We start from the raw sequence: 12,137 nt of genomic DNA, 5'->3' as shown, positions 1-12,137 counted from the left end.
CCTCTTACATATTGTTTGCAGCAATTGTCACCTATTTTGCCGCACTTTGAAAATTATTTTTTTTAAGGCACAGTTAAATAAACTGTGTTGTATTCTTTTTCAATATTTGTGTTATATTTAATTGCACTTTTATTTGAAAACCCTTACCGAGGTTTTACACCTCCAAATAACTTTAATGGCTTACCCAAGTCATTCTGCAACTTTTGCCAAGCACATCGGTTTTTCTGTGCTTTTCGGTCTTGTATTTATATCAGTAGGAAGGCCTGTTTAATTTTTGTTACTGCTTTAAACATCACCAATAACAAACTTCTTGCACGTTCTTCTGTCCCAATGTTTTGGCACAGACTCTGGGTTTTATCAGGGTGAGTAGTTAAGCTGCATACACACACAACGATTTTGTTACCAACGATTTTATGAACGATTTTCTGTCAGATTATTGGTGCATACACACGGTCAGATTTTTCCTTCAGATATGAACGATAACGATTTAAAAATCGTTCAGTCGTTCATATCTGAAGGAAAATCGTTCATATCTGACATGCCTGAACGATGGACGATCAACGATGCGCGTTCCCGATGGTCAGATAACGATTTCCGACATCTGATGTGTTTGCAGTCAGACTTGGACGATTCCATTCATTTTAATGCAGTCAAAAATCGTTCAATCGTTCAAATCGTTCAAAACTTTGGTCAAATCGTTCAAATCGTTTAATCGTTCAATCGTTCATCTGACAAATCTGACAAGTCTGACAAATCTGACCGTGTGTATGCTCCATAACTTTCAGATTTTTTAAAGTGTAATGAACGATTTTAATGAACTACAAACGATTTTTGCATATTCCCTTAATGAAAATCGTTCAGTTGACAAGTCTGACTGAACTACAAACTACAAACTACAAACGTGAATGCGCATGAACGATAATCGTTCATCATTTGACTCAGAAAGTGAACGATTTTTTCAAACGATTATCGTTAAACGATATCGTTTAACGATAATCATTAAAAAAATTGTTGTGTGTGTATGCAGCTTAACAGTTAAGGTGCATACACACACAACGATTTTTTGAACGATTTAACTATAACGACGTCGTTATCGTTCAATCGTTTAAAAAAAAATCTTATTTTTTAGCCTAAACGATGAACGATTATCGTTCATGCGCATCCCTATTTGTAGTTCATCATCCATTCTGACTGAACAACTTAACGATTTTCATTAAGGGAAAGTACAAAAATCGTTTGTAGTTCAAAAAAATTGTTCATTATATTTAGTAAATAAACGATTTTAGTAAACGATGTTCGTTCATTTTTCCCTTGAAACAATAAACGAAAATAGTTTACTAAAATCGTTCATTTTCAAAATCGTTGTGAGTGTATGCAGCTTTAGAGATGAACGATTTGTTTTTTGAGAACACAGAACACACCCAAACTTTGGAGTTTGCAGGGGCGTAACTAGGTATTTGAAGGCCCCATAGGAAAAGTGTGTAAGGGCTCCTATGTACCACTGAATGGGTGTAGGGTGTGCGGTCCCTGGGTCCAGGGGGGGCCCGCACCGCACACCCTGCATTTTTCATATTTTCCTCTCCGATGTCCCACGGAGTAGGGCTACAGAAAACTCCTGGAAAATGGCCGGCGTGGCCATTTTACCCGGCGTTTTGTGAATGCGCATTAAGAAATCAATGTGAAAATGGCTGCCGCGCTATTTTCCTACTGAACTGCGCATGCGCAGTAGACTCCAGGCACACTCTAGTGCTACATTTCCCTGACGGCAGCCGGGGAGAGAGGAGGGGGCCCCGGATAGGGAGTTAACACGGGCCCCCTCCTGTCTCAGTACACTGCTACTAAAGGCCCCCATACATCAGCAATTGATCATGCAATTTGCAATCGATATTGTATAAAAATATTTCCCTTTTTCAATCGATTGTGGCATCTCTGCAATCTGCAATCGATTGAAAAAGGGAAAGATTTTTATACACAATCGATTGCAAATTGCACGATTGCTGCAGTCAATTGCTGATGTACGGGGGCCTTAACAGTGCATGTTTTCCAGGTCTCCTTTACAGAATCACTAGTATAATAATTAGCTCCACCTGTGGATCTTTTAAAATGTGTTAGCCAGTAATGAATACACCTGTGCACCAACTAGGAAGAATTAGAACAATGCGCTGTTATAGTACCTCCTGGGAAATGAGGACATGATTCAGACCCGCTCGCGAGTGTTGAGCGCTCGCAAGCGGGTCGATGTTGGCCCAGTGCGCATGCACACGACAGAGCCGGCTCCATCGTGCGCATGTGCGAGACCCGGATAGCGACGGGCAAACCCATGGGAACACCTGCCGTCTGAGGCCGGCCCCACTGACATCAGAAGTCATGTTAATGGGAGTGCTTTCGGCTCTGTTTGAGCCGAAAGCACTGTAGGGCTTGCGGCAACGAGACCCTACCACAAGGGTCTCGTCGCAAGCCCGATGGTCGCGATGGTCTTGACCATCGCAACCCTCTTCCTGGCCGCTCGCTATTGCTGTGGGTGGTCACCCACAGCTATACGAGCGGCCAGGAGGCCGCTCTAAAAATCCAGAAGGACGGCCCTGATTCAGAGCGAGCGCTCTGCCAGAGCGTCCGGCTCTGAATCAGGGCCTTAGTTTGGGAAACACTGTAGGAACAAAAACAGATTCAAGTTACATTATTTTAGCTGTTTTTTTATCAATTTTTAAAGAAATCCAACACCAAATCTGACTAAAAACACTTGAGGGTAGTTTTGGCAAGACCAAAACATTGGGGTCCGAGTACATCTCTAGATAAAGTCAGTGCCCACCTCAGTGAGAGTAGTTTCTGCTAGGCCTAGATACCGTTTGAAACAGGGGCATCTTTAGAGAGGAGGAGGCCCGTGTGTATATTCCGACACAGGCCCCCTCCTCTCTTTCCGGTGGCCGGCAGTCGACTGACGCGGCAGGCCGGCCACCGAGTGTGCCCAGGGTCTATGGCACATGTGCAGATCACCGGGGAAATGGCGCGGCCGCCATTTTCTCAGCGATGTCCTCACAGCGCATGCGCAAAAAGTTTGAACCCATTATAGATACGCTCCTGGTTTGAAAGCATCCTTTTCCAGAACCTGATGATGTCACCATGGGGCCCTAGGCAACTAATAGCTTGGGCCCCCTTCTCCACCATTAATTTTGTGCAACTATCCACATACAGTAAAAACAGGCTATTTAGGGCCCTCATGAATATTATGATGAGTATATGGTAATTAATACAAGCAGCACTGTGAGAGGGGTGGCCCCTTCATCAGGTACTTAATGATAACAAGGTAAAAGGTGCATACTGTATAATTATAAAGTAATTGTCATAATAATTATTAATCATTAGTCAAATAGCAAATCAGCCATTTTTTTAAAATAAATCACGTTAACATATTCTAAGAATCTTAAAATTAACTTTGTTAAATAAATATATACAATTTAATTAATGTGTATTATAAAATATTCTCAATGTTAACACATTTATAAATTTGCTTTTACATCCAATTATAATGTCATATATAAACATTCAGAATCCTGTGTAAAGAAGCTTCATTTAATTATTGTTATAGCAAATATTGATGACACACAAATATATATATATATATATATATATATATATATATATATATATTGCATATAACAAGTAAAACCTTTATAAACAATGTCATATTATATAACATCTCTATGTACTGTTTCTTGCAGATATTTTTTAATGAGATTATTATCCTACATCAATAGGGCACCACAAGGGGTCCACAGTGTCATAGAAAGTGCATATATTATATTCATCAAATAAATATTAAAAATGTGCAGATAACATTATAAAGTATATATGGTAATTAAAACATTTATTAAAAAAATATGGCTGCATTACTGAAGATGCTATATATATATATATATATATATATATATATATAGATATATATATATAGATATATATATATATATATATATATAAAATGTAATGAGCTGTATTAATCATATTCTGCAATTTAATCTTCTTTATATCTTAAATAAATCATTGAACACTCTACGTGTTCATTCTGTTCGACATCTCCCAGCCTTATTACATTTAGACAAAAAGGTGATGAATGAAGAACTAGTTCGCAAAATATACTACTTAGCTAAAACCACTTGTACGCTGCCTCATGAACGGTGACACCCTAGGCAGGAGCCTAGTTTGCCTACATGGTGGATACAACTCTGTTGCTATAGCAGACAGATGGAAAACCTGCCAGAACCTCCAGGACTGCAGACAGATACTGACTTAATACCATGACAGGACTTAAAATGTGAAATTGCCTGAGCGTCAGTCATGTCAAACAATAACCTGTGTTATCAGAAAATGAAAGCTCTGATCCTTCATCAGCGGTGCAGGCAATACGACAGGAATTCTGATGTGCTAAATGCTTCTGCATAAACCACAGCTATTAACTTCAATCTCATTAGTTCTCCTGATTGCTGAGATTTTTACACATGCAGTATATTTGTGAGTATGACTTTTGGAGTCGGTGCTGTGGCTCCTGCCCGCAGTGATCTCTGTGCATTGCGTTCTTCAGTCATATGGTGGGTTTAAAAAAAAAATGGTCCCAATGAATATCACTGGCAGCTCCTAGCTATGGGCCTGATTCAGACCCACTCGCGAGCGGCTGTCCGCTCGCAAGTGGGTCGATGGTCTGCACTGCGCATGCGCACGACGGAGGGAGCTCCGTCGTGCGCATGCGTGAGACGCGACGAGCGAAGGACTTTCCTTCGCTCGTAGTGTCTGATCAAAGGGGGTGTGCTGTCGAAGTTGATTGACAGCACGCCCCCTTTGGTGGGAGTGCCGGGGGCGTGCCTCCCAGACGGGGGCGTTCCCAAGGGAACACCTACCGTCAGAAGCCGGCCCCACTGACATCACTAGTGATGTCAGTGGGAGTGATTTTGGCTCTGATAGAGCCAAAATCACTCCGGGCCTTGCGGTTGAGAAACTCAACCGCAGGCTTCTGCACGCAGTGGCGATGGTCGCGATGGTCAAGACTATCGCGACCATCATCCTGCACGCTCGTATATATGCTGTGGGTGGTGACCCACAGCTATACGAGCGTCCAGGAGGACGCTCCATATTAATGGAGGTGGGCCCTGATTCAGAGCGAGCGCTCTGGTCAGAGCGTCCGGCTCTGAATCAGGGCCTATGTCCTAAGACCTATGTCTTTATGGGGATACAGTCACCATTGTCAACATTCAAAATGTCAAGAGTCAAAGGGGGAGATGTACTAATCTCTGGAAAGTGATAAATTGGAAAGTGATAAACTACCAGCCACTCAGCTCCTAACTGTCATGTCACAGGCTGTGTTTGAAAAATGACAGTTAGGAGCTGATTGTTTATCTCTTTCCAATTTATCAGTTTCCAGAGCTTAGTATATATCTGCCCCAAAATGTTCTACGTATGTGACATTGTTGAAATATCGATATGCGAAATTCCCGACATTCTGCAGAATGCCGACATTAGGGTTAGGTGGGCTACAGGGAGGGGGTTTAGGCTGTGGGGTTAGGTTTAGTATGAAGGTTAGAGATAGGGGTTAGCGTATTCAGCAGCAACGGCTGAATCAGATGACACTGCCGGATCTCTGCGTCACCAGACACTGCCGGATCTGGAGGACACCGCTACACTACCATGGTAAATGATCGCTGAACGCCGGGACCCACTGTTTTGTCGACATTCTAAACATGTTGACATTCATCAGTATCAACATGCTGAATGCAAACATGGTCAATGAATGTCGATCATGTCGACGCTAGGATCATTTTGACATTCTCATGTTGACGTGATGAACGTCTACAAAACATACGGAACCCCCTTTTATGATCTACAACAATAATCTGGGAAATCACTTTTATCTAGAAGGTACAGAACAGACACAAGGGTCTATTTGCTAAGCTGTATTAGGAGATAAAGTGAACGGTGATAAGGTACCAGCCAATCAGCTCCTAACTGCCATCTCACGGACTGTGTTTGAAAAATGACAGTTGGAAGCTGATTGGCTGGTACCTTATCACCATTCGCTTTATCTCCTAACACAGCTTAGTTAATAGACCCCACAGTCTCACCGGTAGGACATTTAATCTGTGCATGGGAGAAATGAGAGAGAGAGAGAGGGGGAGGGAGGGAGGGGAGAGAGAGAGAGAGAGAGAGAGAGAGAGAGAGAGAGAGAGAAAGAGAGAAAGAGAGAAAGAGAGAGAGAAAGAGAGAAAGAGAGAGAGAGAGAGAGAGAGAGAATTCCCAGACATGTGTGGTGCTAGATCCTCAGAGAACTCACTACTAGCGCTAATATCATTTACTATCGTGCGGTATTATTCAGTTATGAGTGGACATTTCTTTTGTTAAGCATTTACTAATGGGAAAATTACACATCGGTTTTGTTGTATTAAATAACTATCCTCAGTTGGCAACATATGAAAATAATAAGCATTAATTATCATTTTCATTATAACACAAAGGAATGTGGGGTTTATGTATAAAGCCTTGGAGTGACATAAAGTGGAGGAAGAGAAAGTACCAACCATTCAACTCCCAACTGTATTTTTCCAAACACAGCCTGCAACGTGACAGTTAGGAGCTGATTGGTTGGTACTTTATCTCCATCCACTTTATCTCTCTAAGGGGTCTATTTAATAAGCAGTATTAGGAGACAGAGTGAAAAGTGATAAGAAAGTGATAAGGTGCCAGCCAATCAGCTCCCAACTGTCATCTCGCAGGCTGTGTTTGAAAAATGACAGTTGGGAGCTGATTGGCTGGCACCTTATCACTTTCTTATCACTTTTCACTCTGTCTCCTAACACTGCTTAGTAAATAGACCCCTAAAAGGCTTAGTAGATAGACCTCTTTTGTTTGAGACTCAGGACCAGGGGCCAAGCAATATAGCTGCTCCCTTTTGCCTCAAGTAAGATGTTTTCTTAGTCTGTATACTAGGTCACATAGAGTTTACCGCCCCCCGCCTCAATGAATCCCCTTGTTCAATGTAGAACATAATAATAATAATAGTTACTGTACTGACAATATTTACACCATGACGATAAGCTGTGCCCGGCTACTGTTCATGTCCAGGCTGTACGTCGTTGTAATTGTGGCCTTCAATGAATTGATTCTTCATGTTGTTCTGCCACCTATGAATTAATTCATCATTTATTTGAAGCAGAAGAATCCGGGACCCGAACCCTGGAAGTTCTGTCAGAGGCTGTAACTCTAATGTCTTTCAGCCAGGAATCGGGAGCAGTACCAGCGGTAGTAGTCTGCTCTGGGCTATGGTTACTTGGTAATTATTCAACAAGTGGTTCCATTCGGGCAAAAAAACAAACACAAAAGTGGAAAAATGCTTTCAATAAAGTTACATTTTACATTGTTATCTTAATTGCCAAGATAGGGACAGATTCTGAGCCGCAGTACTAATGTGTCCTTATACACTGAGCGTCTCTACACCATATGGAGCAAGATGTCCGGCATGATCGAGAGGCTACGAGATCAGCAACGTACCGTATTTTGCATCGGACTCCCATCACAGATAGAGCTAAAGGCCGCACACAGGAATTGGTATAATTCAAGTACAAAGTCGCAGATGGAGCGAAAAGCCGCTCGCCATGTACCAGAGATGCTAGCCTATGACAGGAATTAATGTAACACACGAACAAAATCGTAGATGAAGCACAATGGATCTCGGCAGGAGGAAAAGCCGCGCTCACTGCATCGGAGCCATTCTTACAAAGAACCCAGACTCAGTCGCACACCGATGTACAAATGTCGCAAGCCCCAGTTGTCTGCGTACACTAGCAGTGCAGTTTTCTCGCTTCCAGTTGTTCTATTAATGCGAATAAGACACACATATTGGGCGGAAAAAGATGCATGGCGCGGCAAAGCTGCACATGACTTGGTGCTCCTAACAGGGCCACTTGGCGAGACTGAAGCCATAGTATATAAGGACACATCTGTAGCTCCATATCTAGCTGCACAGACAATTTTAGAAAACTGCTCATGTACTGTAGTGAACATACACATCTTTATGTATCTTATACACATATCTGCGTATCCCGGCCTTCTACAGTATCTCCATATGTTTAATGGGTGTTTCTGGGCGCAATCTGAGCTGGAACTGGGCGACATGGGAGAGTATTGTCTTCTGGGAGTGTCATGGTAAAGGTGTGGGTATGTAGTCATAGCTGCATTCTATTCTAAGAGGTTCAGTTTTGCTGAAAACCAAACACACCCGAACTTTGAGGTTCTGAGTAAAACAGAGTCCTGACTCCGATCACTTTAGAATTCTGAGTAGAACAGTTTCCTGACTCTGATTACTTTGATGTTCCGAGTAGAACAAAGTCCTGACTCTGATCACTTTGAGGTTCCAGGTAAACAGAGTCCTGACTCTGATCACTTTGAGGTTCCGAGTAGAACAAAGTCCTGATTCTGATTACTTTGGAATTTCCAAGTAGAACAGAGTCCCGACTCCAATCGCTTTGAGGTTCAGAGTAGAACAGTATCCTGACTCTGATCACTTTGGAATTCCAAGTAGAACAGAGTCCTGACTCTGATCACTTTGAGGTTCCGTATAGAACAAAGTCCTGACTCTGATCACTTTGAGGTTCCAAATAGAACAGAGTCCTGACTCTGATCACTTTGGAATTTCTGAGTAGAACAGAATCCTGACTCTGATCACTTTGAGGTTCCGAGTAAACAGAGTCCTGACTCTGATTACTTTGAGGTACTGAGTAGAACAAATGTCTCTGATCACTTTGGAATTCTGAGTAGAACAGTGTCCTGACTCTGATCACTTTGGGGTTCCGAGTAGAACAGTGTCCTGACTCTGATCACTTTGAGGTTCCGAGTAAAACAGAGTCCTGACTCTGACCACTTTGAGGTTCCGAGTAGAACAAAGTCCTGACTCTGATCACTTTGAGGTTCCGAGTAGAACAAAGTCCTGACTCTGATCTCTTTGGGGTTCTGAGAAGAACAGAGTCCTCTTCTCGCTAAGTTCGGAACTTGGATATAGAAACTGCATCTCTCATGTTTTGGATTGCATTTATGTCCCTCCCTCGTGATTTCAGGTGCTGTGGGGTGGTCAAAATTGACTGAAAATGACTGGAAAGTAATGTTATTGATGGTAATAATACTATAGGAACAAAAGCAGGTCCAAGATAAATGATTTCAGTTGTTTCTATAAATGTTTAAAGAAATCCAAAACCAAACCAAAACATTTGAGGGTGGATTCGCCAAAACCAAATCACAGGTGTTCGCGCACATCTCTAATTCTAAGTCGTGTGTATACCAAGGGGACATATATTTCAGATGGTTCCCTTGCACTCAGCATAGGGTAGGTGTACTTGCCAATACTAATGATGACACCTAGCGCTAGCAGAAGGAAAACAGAGCTTTAAGAATGCATATGCTTAAAGACGAGCATGTAGTCACATTAACATTCCATGAGCGAAATATTAACATTCAGAATGCGGGAGCGCACGGTGCTGCATGTGAGTCAGATTCATCCATATTACTGTATGTACAGTAGAGAGGATTCATAGTCACCTACACTGATATAATTAGATCCACATTTATTAAAAGTTTCCACTAAAGGCCTAAATATGCAAAAACAAGACAAGAAGGAGAAGGCAAGGAGGTAATAGCCTTTGTTGCAAGGCTCTTGGAATCCTTTTCGCACCCTATAAATCTCAGAATGCACAGACTGATGCTGACAGGTGATGACCATTTTTTGATCGCAGCGTGCGCTTTGTCATTCTTACCTTTAGTGCAAAAGCACCGAGTGTTGACACCGCAAACGTGGACAAAAATGACGTTGCCAAAAGTTAGACAGCACAGATGCTTTCTACAACATGGATTAAATTACTTCAGTCCGCAAGACCAGTTGGGGGGTCACCGCTAATGGAAGAGATTGGATTCTATGTTTAATCTCCACCAAAAACAATTGATTAACAGTACGTGTTGACTTGATACATATGATTTTAGACATGGGCATCTGTGCCCTACTGTAGTTATTACCTGGATTAAATAGCAAAATAAATTTGCAAGTGCTTTAACCTATTTCTGCAGTGGTAGACCTCTTATTGCTCTTTAACTATCACAGAACCTTGTGGAACTACAAGTTCCAGCATGCCCTGCAAGCCTCTATTGCTACGTCATTCCTCAGAAGTTGGAGAGCAGCAGCTTCCCAAAAGCTAGAGAGTTAAAAAGTAATTGTACTGTGTTTTAGATTTATTGTCTGTCAATAAGACGTTACAATATTGTACAGCGCCATAAGAATATTCTTGGGAGAGTACAACAGGCGACCTGTTCCTGCAGACGTGTCACAAGGACATTGCGGGATAAAAACACGCTCTGCTCTTTGGTATAAAACAAAAATAGCACAGTCAGAAGATACAATATAACAATTATATTTAATGACTCAACGCAAGTAAACTACAACGCATCCCTACCTTGCTTTAAAGCGTCTCACTGGGGTCTCCCTTTGGTCACAGCTTGCCGCCATGTTCCTCCCATGTGACACATCTCCATGCTCAGAGAATATCTTTACCATACATTCCACCGGGAAGCTAGACACTAATTGACCTGAAAACAAAGGAAAAAATGATGACTGGGGGTGTATTCAGAAACACATCATTTTATCTTATAATTCAAGATATTTCTCGTCCAGCAAAATGAGATCCGTCTCCCCATGTGGGCGCCTACGGCTATTCCCACATTAAATAGAGATGAGCAAGGATTGTAAAACGGTTCCGTTAAATATTCACTTCATCACGTATTTGCATGTTTTGACGCAGAATTTGGCCTTGAGCGTTCTCGGTAATACCCCGACCACACCGGGGCGGCTGTATTAAACCACCATCATCATCCCAACTCATACAATATTAATTGCGTGAAATGCTAATTTCCAAAGACAAGGCGGGATGTGGAAGCCAAAGCAGTTCCCAGATTGCATCGTAAGAACTTTACACCTTAAACAAAAATTTAATTTGCAACATCTGTAATACAAATATAGGAAAAGACAAGATATTTTTTGCATGGGCTTCACTGTATTATAATAAGCAGGATCAAATACTCGTGAGTCATACTGTATTGTCAGGAGCATACTCAAGTGTGATCCTGAGAATATTTTCTATGACATTTGCAATCTGCAGTTTGTCATCTTTTAGTACAGGCTCCAGATCGCCCCACTGTGATCTCATGAGATTGACAACACATGATTCATCCACAGAACAGCCCACACCAACTGCTATTTTAGATAGCGACTGAGCCTTGTTATCTAATAATGCACATTTTTATTTTTTACTGGTTCTCTTTGAGAAAATTGAGAAATATAAAGATGGTTCCCTCTTCGAGTTATACAATTGTGACCGCATTGTCCATTCGATGCATGTTAGTTGTTGCCTAGCGTTGGCAACTGTGCTTCAGCCGCAGCTAAATTGTAGCGCCAGGCCAGACCTTTGTGTCAGCATTAATTAACCTACAGCAGAACACTCACAAATACTGTGCCCGTTCCCACAATACAGCTCCGTTGTGATCGCTAAACGCTCCTTAAATCACGTAAAGTAATGTTCGCCTTCTCTCTATTGTAAGCTTCTAAATTAGATTGTGAAATATTCGCTAGGTACTAGTGGGAGAGGAGTCAACTCAATGATTTCAGTTTGGAATATGTACAAAGACGACAGATGGGTCCAAAAATTACAAACATCCACTAAGAGTAAAGGAAGACGCCATATGATGAAAATACGTCTTATTTTGGTGCAGGCGGTAAAGCGTGTTTAAGACATGCATGAGCAGAAGGACTCCCAGGTCATAAACACGGAAGTCCCCACACCACAAAAAGACAACTTTTACCTGGGGCGGCAATGTGAGAAATGCGGTCACACCGCCAAAAATGCAGTTTTCGGAGTCTGACCACGTTTCTCATATGCACCAAGCCCTAGAATGTAATGCACTCTGGTGCTTGGATGCAGTGGGTAATGTCATCTTGCCATCTTCAGATGGCGTTACCCTTAGAAGGCTAGGGGCCTTCTAATCAGAGATGATGTGAGAGGGATCCAATCAGATCCCTCCCATCATCTCCCCAGGGCGTGCGTCCTTCTGCGCTTGCTCCT

At 42.1% G+C, this 12,137-nt stretch overlaps 1 long non-coding RNA gene across 1 annotated transcript in view; it reads right to left on the bottom strand.

Annotated features, from left to right (window-relative positions):
- Positions 1-10,480: 10,480 nt before the first annotated feature.
- LOC148436236 (uncharacterized) overlaps positions 10,481-12,137 on the bottom strand; it is a 590,534-nt gene continuing 588,877 nt past the window's right edge. Inside the window, exon 4 of the long non-coding RNA XR_015876487.1 lies at positions 10,481-10,608. This is a non-coding gene — a long non-coding RNA (uncharacterized LOC148436236). The remainder of the gene's footprint in view (positions 10,609-12,137) is intronic.

Source organism: Taudactylus pleione, unplaced genomic scaffold (assembly GCF_031769625.1).
Source record: "Taudactylus pleione unplaced genomic scaffold, aTauple2 ptg001880l, whole genome shotgun sequence".
In the NCBI taxonomy this organism is placed as follows: Eukaryota; Metazoa; Chordata; class Amphibia; order Anura; family Myobatrachidae; genus Taudactylus; species Taudactylus pleione.
Note: the sequence above shows the minus strand (reverse complement) of the source record. Positions and strands in the feature narration are given on the sequence as shown.